Here is a 15274-nt window from a genome sequence, read left to right on the forward strand (position 1 = left end):
CTGCTTCCCTCACTTTTCTTTTCCATCTCTTCCCCTCAGCCGACTCCTTCACCGAGGGTGATACCGCAATGAGTCACTAGCACGTTTCGGTGTAAGGGAGACTTTTTGTCTCTCACCCCCACCCCCCTTTTTTTTTTTTTTTTTTTTAAGTTGTTAACTCCTGTTTATGATCGAAATGTTACTCTCTTCGTTTTGTTTCGTTCTGGCTGCCATTGGTTGGCCTGGGTTTAATCAGAAGGAAAAAATGCTCGCCACAAATGTAGCTATTGTTTGGCTGGAGAGATGGGGACCGCGGGAGGAAAGCAGAGAGAGCGAGAGTCCGTGAATGACAGTGACGGTGGGAGCAGCCATCTGCCTCACGGAGTCCTGGTCCCGTGCTCAGCCCTTCTGAAAACAGAGCTCTCTCCTTCCCCAACTTGTCCACAGCAGTATGCAGGGGAGCCGGGGGCATGTTATCTCAGGAACATAATGCTAATAAATGTGCTCAGATGTTGGACATTCCCCTTGCCTGTTTTATAGGGTTTCGCTGGTGGTGCTTAATGGGCTGGGTCACCGGGACTGATGCTAGCAAGGTTATTAGGATTAAGTAACCTAATGAATCGTATGGCCATTAGCGAGCTTTGAAAGAAGGTAGTTTTCCCTGTAACCTGGTCTCCTGTCTCTTAACAGAGGCAATTATTTTTAACTGTCTCTCAATCACCGGTCGGAGGGGGGCTTTTTTTTTTTTTTCAATTTATTTGTTTAAAACCTTTCTCTGATGCTTAGAAATTGATTTCTCCACAGAAGGAGCCTGTCATTTTATCTCGGGGTTTCTCGGGACCGCTGAGCGAACCAGACGCTGCGGCCGCTCCCGCTCTGCTCGGGAGGGAACAGCCGCCGTCGGTGGTGCCTTTCCCCTCCGCTGGCCAAGTGCGTCACTCGGGAAGTAGCTCCGGGAGTGCTTGAGGAGGATTTGTACTTGTTTTTCCCAGAGAAGGGTTTTTCTTGCTGTGTATTTTGCCTAAGCAAGGTAAGCGATGCGACGCTCGGTTCCCCCTCCGGCGACTCGCCTCGCACCGCTCCCTCTCGGGAGTTCTTGCAGGTTCCACCGCCCCGCACTCGGGTACCACCACCGGGACCTGCCGTCCCCCGACCCGATGGGAGGCGCTGGGCGAGCGGGAAGCCCGGGCGGCGACAGAAGCAGGCCGGCAGCACCGGAGCCTGCGGCTGCCTTCCCTCCCCGGGGCAGCCATGGTCAGGGCGAGCGCAGCTTATCAGAAGGTAACTCTCTGCCATCCCTGTCTTCTATGGGGAGAGAGAAACCAACCATTATTATTATTGTTATTATTATCACCATCATTATTCTTCTTTTTGTGGCCTCGAGGTTTAAGATTTTTTTTCAAACTTACATGTTTTCGCCCCTACCTCCCCCCCGGGAGAAGGTAGATTTTGAATGTGGACTCCTCCTTCGGGGAGGCCGCGCCAGCGGTGTGAATATCCGCTTTAATTAGAAAAAGTGTTAACGGCTGATTCAAATTGATCAGGTCTGAAATATTTGCACCATGGTCATTTTCCGGACCGTCCATACTTAAAAAAACCCGGATGTAGTGGTTAAAAATTTAGAAAGGAGGTAAAAACCGACAAGAAGTTGTTGGGAGAACAGTCCTTTTGTCCGAGTGTCTCTGCGAGCCCGGCGGTGCCTACGCCGCTGAGCCGCTTGTGGCGGCGGGGCTGGGATGAAAGAGCGCAGGGGTGTGGGGCCGCGGCGGCTGGAGGCAGAGCAGGGCCCAGCCTCCGCTCCCGGAGCAAAAGGAGATGTGAAGACCTTGTCTAGCGAGGCCAGGGCCCCTTCTGAAGAGCTACCACCGAGCGGCATCTCCCGCGCCGAGCGACATGGCGCTGGCAGGGTGACAGGGGTGAGCAGGCTGGTGGCAAAACGCGTTGCCGAGTTTTCCACCTATAAAAGCTCGCGGTCAAGCTGCGAGGGGCATCGCACCTGCCGGGCTGTCTGGCTCCCAGCCGCCGGGAAGGGGCTGTTCCTCGGGGGGCCCTGCGGCAGGAGCAGCGCAAGGTGTCCGCCAGTAGAGCAGAGTAGAGGAAAGCTCCAGCCCGCCTGACTTGGAAAGAATCCACTTTCCCACAGCTTTTTCAATCCCCAATACTTTTCACACCCTGTTAGGAGTTAATACCGCCGAAACCGCTAAACGCTTCCATGCCTAAAGGTACGCCCGGCCAGGGGCTGCGCCTGGCGGCCCCCAGCCCCCAGGCAGGACGGGCGGCAGCGCGGGAAGAGCCGCCAGCCCGCGGGAAGGGCTCGTTTCCCCGATGGAAATTCCTCGGATGCTTCGTACTTAGGCTAACACATCGGGCTGACTTTCTCTGAAAGGGCTTCGGTGGGCAAGGGAGGGGAAGGATTCCCCAGATACCTTTTGAGGAAGAGCGGGGTGATACTGCCGGAGCCGCTCCAGCTCCCTGGGTAATATTTCAGATGCCAGTCTCGAGGCGTGGAGAGCTGGCTGGGGGTCAGCTATGCGGCCTGGGCTCTGCAACCAGCACCTCCGGGCGGCAGGGAAGCCACGCGGGGTTGGGGAGGAGGGTGGGTGTATAAAAAACCGGAATAGATCTTACCTGTAGCTGACGGGTTTTATATTTATTTGGTTTTTTGTTTTTTGTTTTTTGGGTTTTTTTCTGTTTTGTTTTTTGTTTGTTTGTTTGGGGGGGGGGTTGGTGGCTTTTTTTGGGTTTGTTTGTTTTGGGTTTTTTTGAGGGGAGTTATTTTTCGGGTTTGGTTCAGCCTCGCACCTTTCAGCCGCCGCCCTCCGCGGTCGCCCGCAGCCGGTACCGCCCCGGCCCGGCCCGGCTCGGCCGGCGGGCGGTGCCCCCGGGGAGGGCCGAGGGCAGCAGCCGCTCCGCTCTGGCGGTAGCTGACCTCGCCCAGCGCCTCCGCTCACCCCGCAAGGCCAAGGGCAGGGAGAGAGCCTCTTTTTTCCTGAGCTCACAGGGACGATGCGATAACTGAACACGCGCCGCAGGAAAGAGCCGATCGGGGGAGCATTTCCCGTCCGATTTTCCCACTGAAGTAATCGCTGGAAAATGCCGGGTGAGATTTCTTGCTGCTCCTTTCCAAATCTGCAGACATCATTCCCAGGAAAACCGCTCGGCTGGGGTCTCTCCTGCTCGCAGCAAGAGCATTTGTCCCCGAGAAACACAAAATTCACCCAGAAAACCTAACTAGGTAGTGTTCGGAGGTCAGGCCAGCTGTGCCCAATCTTCCAAGCAGTGGGACATGTAGGCTGTCATTCAGAGCCTAAAGGGATTTGTCCGGCCTGTCTGTCTTCACAAAACAAAGGACTTGGCCCCGGCGTAAAGAGAGAGCATCTCTGGCGTCCAGAGTTGCCGTGCTCTTCTCCATCCCTCCAGGGATAGGGATGTGCCTCTTCTTGCACCCCTCAGCTCATAATGAGCCTTTAATTTGCAGTAATGCTAGGGAAGGTTGTGACACCAGGTTGGTGGGCACCACGTGTGCGGGATATACCTTCAGCTATATCGTCCCCAGCCCCCGGCGAACACTCTCAGGCTTGTAAGGTTGGCAGCATCTCTGAGCTTCGCGGTTGCTCTCCGTTCAAACTCCTTTAAAATCTTGAGGCGGGGAAGGGAAATCCATCGGTAATGTGCACTTGGATGGACACTGCACAACTCTGATTAGGCTTTTTCCCTCACGGTCGCAAAATGAGCTGCGGACTGACTGCAGAGTGTTCCGCAGGGGGAGAAACTGCGGTGCCAGGACAGCTCCCGGGACACAGGTTCATTCCAAGGTGGGAATGAGAGGCTGACTCCAGGAAGGGCACACGATTTCCCCGGCTGTCCTGTCCCTGCCCGGGACACGCACATCCCCCCAGGCAGGTCCTGGCTGGCTGCAGCCTCTCCCCGCAGTTCCTGGGGCCGGCAGGGCCTCACCCGGGTTGCATCTCCCGGGCTGCTCTCGCCAAGGGGCAGCAGTTCCACCTCTCCTTGCTTTCCCCCATCGCCCGCTGGTCTCCAGCTCCCGGTGCCTCCCCGTGTCCACCCAGCCCTATCCAAGCACTCCACGCTCTCGGCCATCTCAGCAGGGCGGATGTCCGTGTAGGATAGGGCCACCTCCCCCCTCACGTTCCTCAGGCCTCGGCAGGCCTCTAAGTCCTGTCAAAACTGAGGGACCTGCGCTGGGGTCCCTACGCAAGCCATGCAGACGCCCTCGCCGCTCAGGTGTGACTATCGAGGGTCTCTTCTCTCGGCCTGGGACAGGTGTAAACAGTACCCACCCCGACGATGAGTGAGTTTCATCTCGGTGGTACCACTTATTCAAATAGCACAAGCCGAGAACTGGGAGGACCTTTGGGGAAAGGATGCTCTTTGCAGACGAAGTTGAGAGCATTGAGACCCGATCACGACAGCGGCGGACACGAGAGCCGGGTGGCCAAGGAGGGCCTTCCCAGCAGCTGTGACCCGCGGGGAGCTGTCACCGCTCGCTGCTCGGGGCTGCCAGCTCCCCGCCTTAGGCGGGGCAGGCGGCAGGCGGCACCAGCGGGATGCCCGCTCCCTCATGGCCCGTGTGCCCCTCCGCCGGGCCGCCCCCGCCCGCAGGGCACATTCGCTTTCCTGTTCCCCTTCCCTGCAGAGGGGAGGGCAGTGTGCTGCCGCCCGCACTGCAGGCAGGATGGGAAGGAACCGAGCTCGTGTTTAAAGCGGAATATCGCACCCAGCCAGCAGCGGTGGGATCAAACACATCCCTCTTCCCACCCCCTGCCTCAGGTGCTTCCCTGGGCTGCGCAGCTCCTCCCCACCTGTGCGTACACGCACATGTACCATTAATCCATGATAAATTATTACAGTCGAATATATATTATTTATATATTATATACATATTCATATATTTAATATAATATATTTATATTTTATATATATATATAAAGTTACTTTTTTAAAGAACAGAGCGCTAGTCCCGCAATTTCCTTTCATTTGTTTAATGAGCTTGCAGATCTACAAGCAGCACAAAGTGAGGACTATTTAAATATATATTTTACATATTAAAAATATAAAAGCATGCACGAATATACAACATTAATGTAACCACATATCAACACGTATGCATAAATGGTGGGAACATGTATGCAGGTGGGAACTTTACTGACATGCTCCGGTTTGCTGATACGGCAGGATGGGACACGCGGTATGAGGTGATAAGAATGTCCTTTAAATTGTGGAGCTCGCTGAGAGGTGTGCCAGGCTCCCCGTCCCAGGGCTGAGCTGTGGCACCGCCCCCCGCCCCTGATCCCATGGGAAAGGGACAGGATTTCCCTGACGCTGCCCCGCGCTCGGGTGAGGTGGGGCAGTGAGACACGAGTGCCGGGTTTGAGAGGCAGCACGGTGTCACCTCCGGCGCTTCCCGGCAGAAAGCGATCTCATTTATCAGAGGATGCAAGAGCTGCCTGGAGTTACGACCAGATACCAAACCTCCCCTCAGGCCCCAAGTAAAAATAAGAAAAAAGAAAAAAAGTTTGAAGGAGAAAGCTCCCAGCTGACAGTAGGCAAACAGGATGAGATCTCCCCTCTGTGCACTGCCTAGAGGCGAGGCTGGTTTTCCTTCATGTTCTTTTTGCAGAACTCACTCAAGTGCCTTAAATTCGTTTCCAAAATTCTCTTGGCACAGTCCAGAGCTTTCCAAAACCTCCTTATAAAAGAACCTCCTTACAAAAGATTCAGCGTTTGCCGATTTTTTTTCTTTTCTCCTATAACTGTAAGTTGTGGTGTACAAAAATAATGGATAAATGCATACGTCCACCCCTCCTTTAATAATCTTCTATGAAGTCACTGTGTAACATATCAGAACAATTATTTCAGACCTGACTCATCCACTTAGTTAAAAGAAAGGATAAAAATAATATCGAGAGGAGAGGAGAGGAGAGGAGAGGAGAGGAGAGGAGAGGAGAGGAGAGGAGAGGAGAGGAGAGGAGAGGAGAGGAGAGGAGAGGAGAGGAGAGGAGAGGAGAGGAGAGGAGAGGAGAGGAGAGGAGAGGAGAGGAGAGGAGAGGAGAGGAGAGGAGAGGAGAGGAGAGGAGAGGAGAGGAGAGGAGAGGAGAGGAGAGGAGAGGAGAGGAGAGGAGAGGAGAGGAGAGGAGAGGAGAGGAACCCCCACTGTTTTGATTATTAACATTTTCCCGTCTGTGTCTTGCACGAAGAACCGAGAAAGGACGCAGAGCAAGGCAGAGGGAGCTGCCGAGCCCCTGCAGCCAGGGAGCTGGAAGTTCAGAGTGTTGAGCAGCGCTTCCTTTCCGCAGGAAAGTGGGGGTTGCTTTTCAGGCCAGGTGTGAGCAGGTACGAGGCCAGGCAGCGGCCAGGCCGGCTTCCCGCCGGGAACGTCCCCTGGGAAGATAGCAATTTGCGATCCTGCTTCATTCGGGGAGAAAAGAACCCCATTTGCCGCGAGAAACACACCAAACTCCTAGTCATTAGCAAAATGGGATGAAAAAAAAGAAAGAAACCCCCCCCCCCAACATAATTAAAAGAAAAAAACAAAAAAAAAAAAAAAAGGAAGAAGGAAGACGGAAAAAATAAGAAAAAAGAAAAATACAAAAAAAAAGAAAAAATATAAAGAAAAAATTGTTAAAAGAAAGAAAAAATTTAAAAGTGAAATAAAGATAAAAGAGAAAAAAATGAGTGAGAAAAAGGGTAAGAAAAAGGAAGGAAAAAAGTAAAAGGCTGCCTTGTGTTCTGGGAACGGGTTGGATGCTCACCTGGGGTTGTACGGTGTCATGTGTCGTTGCGATGGGTGTGTGGGGCTGGCACCGCCCTTCCTGGGATGAGGGCCTGGCCTCACGCCTTCCCACGAGCCAAACTCGACATCAAAGGGCACGCGATAGACAATGTGGAGCACACATGGGAGGCTCGCAAGGCTTTTCTGTCAAAACGTGTTTCCTGGCGTTTTTCTGCCCTATCAGACCTGGTTCCCCGGCACCCTCACGGGACCATAGAGAAGCAGCAGGGACTTGCAGAGATGAGCTGTGAATACATACAGCCCACATGCAGCTTCTCAAAGTGAGCCTGGGGAGCTGCCAGTTTCCTTTTTTCCCTCCATAGGGATACAGTGACTTGCAGCAAATTAGTAGCCATTGTCATTCAGGGATGGTTTTAATTATCTTTTTGGGCCTCTGCAGATTTAACTAATCTCCTGCTACTTTCTTGTACAAATTAGGTGTCAACCCAAAGTCCAGTTCCAAACTCATCCCTTACAATCAATATCTCACCTTCTTTGCATCTACATCCCTTCAGCCAACATCTAGTTCAGCCAAACACAGCAAATATCTCTACTTCAAGTCCAAGAACCTGATGGATATTCCTTTACCCTTGCTTAATAACGGCATGAGACTTATCCTATGATCTGCCAAGGTCTGGAGTCACCTAACATCAGTTGTAATGGGAAATGGAGAAGAATTTTATGGCTATGAACTGTTGGAGAGCAGATAGGAGGTGGTGAATGGAATTAAGATCATTTGGTTCTGTATGAGGATTCAAAAAAATCTTATAAACATTTTAGGTAACATTTTAAATAAAGTCCTGATTTAGGAGGAAACTGGGAATTTGCAACACTATTTAATGACTATTTTTTTTTTAAATGTCATTAATTCACACCATGTTATATTGAGAGGTTACAAAAAAAAAAGGATCAATCTGTTTGTGAGCATTGATTAATATACTGCAGTACACTACAATATATGCTACATATGTATATGTGTACTCATTTCTCATTGCCATAACAAATCTAGAGTAAAACTTCAAGTTTTGCAGAGATTCCAAGACACAGCATTTAGGAAGAGACACTGCAATCCTTCATACCGTCTACACCTAGGAAGCTTCTATTATTTAACTGGGACACAAGCCCAGCTCACAAACAGAACAACACTGGGGATTGGGTGGAAATCTGGTGTTTAAATTTAGACTATCTTTTTCATATCATCATGTCTTTACCAAGTAACTCCCCCAGATCCAGGGAAGCCACTAAGATGCCTGAAGTTCTGCTCCACACATGCATTGAAGCCTTTTGGTCTTGACAGGGCTAAGTGTGTATCTCGCACTTAATCCCATCAGGATTCACAGACAAAGCCTTGTCTCCTCCCTGAAGGAGCCTGTTCTGGCAGTACACATGTAATCCATGCTCACACAAGCAGGGATCTGCATGAAACACAGTGGCACCAGCAGCCCTCTTTCTAAGAGCAGGTTGTTAGCCATGCAGGTATTGAAGGACCTAGCCATGTCCATTTTCCTAATCTCTCTGCTTTGGGGAATTCACAACCACATTTCCCATAACCATGGTGTGTAGCTTACATTATATCAGGCATCTAAAGGACAGGGATAAGAAATAGTCCTCTTTCTCTTGATGCTGCACTAATCTCCATATCATGATGGATGATTCAGTCCCTCTTCCCTTCTCTTGTGGAGACACCAGAACAACTTCTACCCTGACATCAGTATACTGCTACAGAGAGTGAGAAGTTTAACCCTCCTAAGGAACTGAATAAGGTCCCCAGAGCCTCATATCTATATATTTAAAAAGAGTTTTTCAGTTTCTGGTTAAAAAAACTTATTTTCCATCACATCAATGCAAGAAAAGATTAAAAGCCATTGAGCTGCACAGACATTCCTGACGCATCTAGGCAACACTTAGATGTTTGCAGGAAAGTGATGGAAGATTTTTTTCCCAAGGGAAAAAAGAAAGGAGGGTTTTTAAGCCTCTGATATGTCAGTCTGAAGCAGTCAATGCTTTGGAAAAGGTCCAAACTGGACTGCTTACTTTGGGTAATATAAAGTGGTTTAGTCTGGCCTCATGTACAGTCTTTGTGGAGCCAGGACAAACTCAGCACAGGTGAGGGGGCCTTTGAATGTGCATCTGCAGTGCTTAGAATGAAGGAACTCAAAGCCCCAAACCCATGCACCTCATATCTGCTGAGGCTGCTTGAATAGTAGAGCATATAGTCCAAAAAGCACAACTTTTGAGACATTTGAACCACATCTTTGAGCCAACCAAACTGAAACCAAATCTTCCTTCTGAACTAAATCCTTCCGTCACTAAAGCCTGTCAAAGACATTCATTCCAATAAATATTTTAGGATGCTAAAACAGAAAACGTAGTGCCTTACACTGGCAATCAAAACTAGAATTCACATGGCTGATAATAAGGGGAGGTTTTGGGAAGGACAATTTCTGGTAAGGAAAGAAAGTGTAGGAAGGAGGGTTCATGTGCCCAAGGCTTTAATCACCCCCTACCCCACCCCCATAAAAATAGCCACATAATTTATAATCATTCATAGCCGTTGGAATTGTCCTGACTTTTAAAATACTTTTCTCATTAGACAACCCTTTATTCCTTGTAAAGCATATTATTGATCTTAATATGCAGAAAATGCCATAGCTAGCAACTCAGTGTCAGTGCCATTTTTGCTAAACAATGAGAATTGATGAGGTTTGGCAAGACATTAAAATATTTAACACTATAACTTTGAGAAGTCTTTTATGTGTTTGTACTAATAGGAAAATCTTTTAACAGGAAAAATGTTTTTCTCTGCTCCACTAAAAACCTCCAGTGAGGGCTGATTCTGTTTGCATTAAACCCAATGGGAGGCTTGTTACTGACTTCAAAGTCAGTTCCAAGAGGAATTCCAGTTTAGAAAATCATGACTAGAAAAAAAAAATCATAGGCTCTTAGTTACATTACTAGTGCCATTTAAATTAGCACTTAATTACATGCCCTAACACTTCAGAGTGTCTGGGGAGAGCACGTTTGGTCTAGCCCAGAGAAGCTGCACGTTACCAGCCTGAATACAGTGGATATCCCAACTCTTAGGGCATCATGTCATCTAAGGCATAGGTCTGGCACCAGGTGCCCAGGGAAGTCACAGGCCTGTGTCACTTAGTGCTAAGAGTCTGCATTTGCAACACATTTTTCTTTTTAAAAATGATTTTAACTGTCCAGATCTTTTTTCCTATAGAAACCTGGCTTGCACATTTCTGGTTCCTTGGCTGATTTTCTGTCTTCACATCTTTATGTGTAGAGTGCAGAGTTTGGTTGAAGTAGTATAGGAGACATCAGGGTCTTTGTATTTAAGATGAAGGAGTAAAATTATTTAGGCTAACTAGTCAGTCTAAAAGAAAATTGTGATGAAAAGGAGATCGTAAACTTCATGTCTATCTGCATCTTTCAGTACTGAGCTTGTGTGAGGGTATTCTGATCTTGAGCACAAAAATTGTTCTTTCCTGCATTTCTTTTAGAATTTCTAAAGGCAGAGCTCAGGGTCATGTTGAGGCCTCTCGGACATTTAAAAAAAGGCTGATACACTTCATTTTAACCATGGAGCTCGTCATCAGGTTTTCCTGAGGTGGGCAATTAAATTACAAGCATCATGTTATTTGCGAAGATCAGAATTGATTTCGTTCATTTGCAATATTTCCTTTAACACCAGAAGGCAACACCTCTTGTAAATGCCATTAGGAAAAGAACAAAATGTAAAATTTGTATCCTGCAATCGTATGTATTCTTAATACACAACAAGCTAAAATGCTGGGATCTTTTAATAGCTTTTTCCATATTGGACTCTTTGTTTGGATGTGGTTTTCCTGATGTATCCTAGTAACATGTTTAGTTAATTTATATTGTGTGCATGTGTAGACAGATATACACACATCCATATGTATGCACACACATAGTCCTCATTAAGTAAGTGTTAAACCTCCCACAGCAGAGTTGGGTTTGGAGGGCAGTAGGGCTGAAAACTGCGAGTCTGCTCCCTGTGCAGAGGGTACCACAGAGGCTGCTCCAAGGAGGCACACACAGCTCCCAAGGGATCTGGAGCCCCCGTGCCTCTGCTCCGAAGCTGGCTCTGGCTTGTGCACCCCAGGCAGGACTGAAGTCCTTATTGCTCCCTGGGAGCAGAGCTCCATGCTTCCAAGCTGTCCCAGGAGGGTGGGCGCATCATCCCCATCATGTCTCACTTGCACGTGCAGAGGCTGGAGCGCTTGGCCAGCCCTTGGCAGCAGAGGGATTGCTGCACTTCCACTGGTGGTGTGAGGACTCCATCCTTACATTGTCAGAGTATCTGAGCTGTTGCAAGACAAACTCCAAATGCAGAAACATTTGGCAGATGATGAAGAAAATAGGGATTCCACATATTGCATAGTAAAACACAAATATAACCTATTTATCTGGTGTTAGAAGACTCATCCTTCAAGGATTCAATCCTGGCCATATCTGCCTTTACTAAAACAAGCAAGTGCTGGTTCCAAGACTTACAGTATGCACTCTTGGAAAAGGCACACACTCCTTATTCTCTTTCTTTTTTTTTCTTTGTTTCAGGCCCACAAGTGGATTAAACCAGTCCTGCACTGTTGTATTTAGTCTATAGCAAAACTCCCTTCAAGGAAGATTCTGCAGACTTAAGGACTGAGGAGTTAGGACTGGGAGCTAAGGAAAGGACATGAATAACTTCCTTCAGAGCTGGTTTTAAAAAGCCAGCTGCTTTCTACAGTCAAGCCCAAACTAAGGGGAGATAGTCTGAGGTCAAGAAATATGCAGGATAATTTTCACACCAAATGTGAAAAATGAGAAATTATTTTAACATATCGCAACTTGTCATAAAGACACATGCTCCTTTCCAGCTTTAAAAGAAGACTTTATAGACACTACTGTCTTTGATTTGTTAAGGCAATTTTATATTGATTTTTTAAATTCATATGTTCTTAAGAAAGCATAATGAAACACTTGATGTTTCTATTATCTTGATTAGTGCTTCATTGTATAAGAATTTGGTTATTGAAACATATACTAAATATTGCACTGTAAATTGTGTTGTGACTTATTCAATACCTTTTGGAATTAATAGAAAAAATTCAGGATTGCAAAAATGGTATTTAATTTTTTATTTTGTTTTGTTTAATAAAAACCTCACTTTACTGCACATTTCTTTGCTTTATTTTCTCATTTATTGTGCATATATTTGATGAAAAATATCTGTGTCTGTTGCATATCATCTATCTAGCACAAAAAACTGCTGCTGTTCTTAATAAGTTACTGAGAAAAATAAACTAGTTTGCACTTTGATTTCTATCACTCCTGGTGAGTGATTCTTCTGGAATAAACATAGCTCTAACACATGTAAACAACACAGGAAATTAATAACAAAATTCTTTGGATTTCTTTCAGATGCCACATACTTTATGTAAATATATGTGGCTTTCAATTTCAATGATTTTCCAGTAAGTAATAAACTTTGTTCATTAAGCATTCTCTTAAACTAAACATTTATTACTTTTTAAGTGTTATTTCAGCTAAATCAAGTGGATGTCCATGGTGAATTGATGCAACAGACCTGTTCAACCATAAAAGCAGGATGGCTTCATTTGAGTTTGTTAAACTGAGTTCCTATTTAAACTTCAAGGGAATGAGATGTAGTATAATACATTGATTTTTAATGTGAAAAAATGTTGATAATATCTTTTAAATATTAATCTACCTTTACCTCATAATCTCTGTGGTAAAACATGGGGAAAATCCCATCAGCTGGATGAAGTTATATATCTGCTCCATGAATCTTGGGTTAGTAGTTTTGCACAAAACTGGGATGGTGGTTTTTTTCACTACCAGCTGTGATTAGTCATTATTTTCCTGGAGGGATGAGTCAGGTATCTTTTCTGAAAACATAGTTATTTTAAGTGTAAAATTTTAAGATCATGCAGACAAAAATATTTTATGTTTTCTGTACCAACAGGAAAAAGAAACATATTAAGAAATACTCTCATGATTGTCATAATACATGTTTAAATTCTAAAGAAGTTGTTGGCACTGGTCTTTTTGGAGACTTTGTACGCTTAGAAAACCCATTCCCGGGAGTCTGGGTGTGCAGCTCCCGATGTGAGAAAGCCCTACCACAAAAAAAAGGTTTGGTATGGGATACAACATTCATTGTCCTTCCTTACTTGAGGAATGAGAAGAGTCGCTGGGGGCTCAGCCAGGGGAACGTGGGGAAGCAGCCTGTTCTCAAGCCAAGCCTCTTGCGCTGGGGCTGGACTCGGAGCAGCTCCTGCGCCACTGCTGGATGCCCTCTGCTCACACGGGCACTGGGCTGAGCCGGCTCCTTTTCCAGCAGGAGCTGGGAGGAGAGGGCAGTGCATGGCACAGGCACCTCGGCCTCGGGGGTCACCGGCACACACTGGGGCCCCTGGGAGAGATTCTGTTGTTCTGCCTCTGTCAGATATCAGAGCACAACCTTGTGTTTAACATGAGTGCTCGGCTTCTGGACTTTATCTCTTAATGAGGCACAGGCTAGCCTTGGGGGACACTGAATCAGCACTGTTTCCTGAGTGCTAGCTTGCAACCAGCAGCACTTGCTATTGGGAATGCATTGGCCAGGAGTCTGCATGGAGTGACACTAGCTCTGGCCACAGCAATCAAACATTAAAACGTCAGATACAAAGGGTTTAGATTTCTTTTGGTTCTGTTTGGTTGGATTTGATTTGGTTCAGATGTGATCCACTGCCACTTCCTGCATCTCCATGATGGCTCCTTCAGCTGTGGAGCATGGCTTGCACCTACTTCAATCATAATGCAAAATCTCATGTACGTTTTTCATACTCAGGCTTCATCAGAATTAAACATGGCAGCCAGAGGGTATGCAGTACACATCCTTGTTTCTCTTAGTATACTGGAAAGAGAACTACAAAGAAAAAAATAAAGGGACAGGGGGAAGGAAAAAAAAAAAAAAAAGAGAGAAAATTTTTTTAAAAACCCACTGGATATATGAAGGAAGAAGTCAAATTCCAAAACCTCACAGGAAGTCAAATTTTCCAGGCACAAGAGAAGTGACATTATTCAAACAAAACCCTAACACAGCATGGAAATGTGATGAAGAGTAAGGCTGGTATTTTCAGTAAAGCTATGGACATATATGTAAATACAATGAAATTGGGAACACATTCTATGGATTAAAGAGATCTGTGTAGCACTAGAAGAAAGGAGCAGCAGATGTAACTGCTAACAACAAAAGAAGGGATTTCTGGCCAAAGTTCAAGGTTTTCTTGCACCCAAGCCCATTGTTGCAAATGAATCTGGACACAGTAAATAATTTGTAGTGACTTGTAGATCCAAATTCTTTTTGTTGTTATTCGTGAGCTAGCTATCATTTACCAACATGCTGACTTTCATAAATGAGCTTCTTCAGAGCTGTTCAGAAAACAGTGTCACTGCCCTCTTAAATTGAGCTTCTGCAGTGGCTGTGAGATGGGCAGTGACCAACAAGAGCTGATGACTGAAGATGAGCGAAAAGATTTGTGGTCTGAACAGCAGATTATCAGCAGAAGAGAGGCATGAACTCCCCTGAAGCTGATGTTCAAACTTTAGAGAGGTCCCAGGCATCATAATTTTATAAGCCTCTCTTGATGAAGGAGGAAGGTACATGATGGGAAGGTACACTTAGTGGAGCAATGATGTGGGAAACAAGACTTTTCAGGATAATCCAAATCTGATTTCAGCTTCTTGGTGTCTTAGTGAGAGCTCTCTGGACATCTTAACAGTAGGTATTAAGCAAGCTATTAAAATTGGACTGTGTAATTAGATTTTGCCAGGCCAAGATAGGCACTGAATAAGTCACCTCAATTTCCACACATACTTGAGAGCATCCTGAGCACACAAGAAGAGTGCTCAGCCAAAATTAAACTGGAAATAAGACTCACCTTGACAAGTCTCTTACTTCTACTGGTCACCTTAAAAATATCAACAGTATAAGATTATTAATTTAACACTCCTTTCTGTGTGTTGTGCAGATCTGAATCCTGATGAGTTGGAGAGGCCCGTAGAAATATTGTATTAAGTGTCCACATATACCAGCCAGGTTTTTACAGCAAAGGATGCAGTTTGACAACTTATAAGTAGATAAATATTAGGAAAGCAAATGTAGATGACAGGGCCTTACTGCCTGCAACGAGAGGATCTTTGTCTCACGTTATTCAGTGGTCCAGTGAAAGACAGATAGGGCTACCATATGATTCCAGTGGGAGACAAAGAAACAAGTATCTTCTAACCATTATTATTTTTGGGGACTAGCAGAAGCAGATCTTCTAGATCTGGGAGGCAAGGAGGTATGGGGCGGTGACAAAGAGGAATTTCTGTGGTTCCCAAGATATCCCATGCTGATGTCACAACTGAGCAAAGCCATGTGCAGGGCCTGCCCTGTGCTGGGTGTCACTCTGGCAGCCTGGCCACTCGGTGCTGTCC

General features: G+C 46.4%; 1 long non-coding RNA gene across 1 annotated transcript; it reads left to right on the forward strand.

The window, feature by feature from the left end:
- The first annotated feature begins 627 nt into the window (after positions 1-627).
- On the forward strand, positions 628-11963 carry LOC148223946 (uncharacterized). The gene is made up of 2 exons (XR_015803151.1): positions 628-3079; positions 11363-11963. It is a non-coding gene; the product is annotated as an uncharacterized LOC148223946 (long non-coding RNA).
- The last annotated feature ends 3311 nt before the right edge of the window (positions 11964-15274 follow it).

Source organism: Sturnus vulgaris, chromosome 4 (assembly GCF_052056855.1).
Source record: "Sturnus vulgaris isolate bStuVul1 chromosome 4, bStuVul1.hap1, whole genome shotgun sequence".
Classification (NCBI taxonomy): Eukaryota; Metazoa; Chordata; class Aves; order Passeriformes; family Sturnidae; genus Sturnus; species Sturnus vulgaris.